The sequence below is a fragment of the Oncorhynchus mykiss genome, chromosome 1 (genome assembly GCF_013265735.2).
Source record: "Oncorhynchus mykiss isolate Arlee chromosome 1, USDA_OmykA_1.1, whole genome shotgun sequence".
Lineage (NCBI taxonomy): Eukaryota > Metazoa > Chordata > Actinopteri > Salmoniformes > Salmonidae > Oncorhynchus > Oncorhynchus mykiss.
This window is the reverse complement of record NC_048565.1, coordinates 43,280,199-43,281,250: the sequence shown is the minus strand read 5'-3', so window position 1 is coordinate 43,281,250 and position 1,052 is coordinate 43,280,199.

Here is a 1,052-nt window from a genome sequence, read left to right as displayed (position 1 = left end):
GTGATCTTTTAAATGAAATAATCTAACAAATTCAAACACCACTTCCTTGAAGTAGGAAAGTGGATGCAATTGTGAAACTTGAATTTCAGATGCCACCTAGTGGACAATGTTGATCTTGAGCGATAACTTTTATTTAACTGTTACATGACGGGAGGTAAAATTAACAATACAATACAAAGCTTGAATATAACTATTTTTCAACTCAGAATTGTCATACCAAATTAACACACACAGCACAATTTCAGTAGCTGACATGAAATGGGCAACCATGTTGTTTTAGTACTTGGTGTAAATAACCAACTGAATGCCATGAGGGGTAAACTGGAATAACACTAGTCGTGTTAGATCTGCTAAAGGCCAAACCTTAAAGTTAGCTTAAATCACTGACTTAATTCCAAAGACAACAGTGCATGCTACTGAAAATGATTAAATGGATTCTATTGAAGTTAGTCTTTCTAACTACTTTTGCTTTTGATCCAGTATCAACTTGTTAATCTACATGTTTAGTTTATTATTAATCTACTGTGTGTATAGCACAGCGTCTACAATAGAATACTATACAAATCTATGCTTTCACAAGTAAGCGCTCAACATGAAACTGAACATAGTCGGACACTTTACTGAACAGATTGTACATCCATCAAATGTGACTCACTCATTACTGGCCACTGGTCTATTCATACATGGCATGTCCTATATCTTCTGAACAGTCATAAGTGATGTGCTGATGAGCTTCACAGAAAGGCATGGGAGAGCGAGGGGACTGGGAGTGAGGATCTTGGCTGCGTAAAGGAAGGATGGTGTAAACGCACGTGTCAAACTCATTCCACGGAGGGCCGAACGGCTGCGGGTTTTCGCTCCACCTTTTCTACTTGAGGGATGAATTAAGGTCACTAGTTAGTAGAGAACTCCCCTCACCTGGTTGTCTAGGTCTTAATTGAACGGAAAAACCTGCAGACACTCGGCCCTCTGTGGAAAGAGTTTGACACCTCTGGTGTAACAGTACTACAATTGGACGGACTGGAGGACACCTCCAGTTGTTGCCTTGGAGA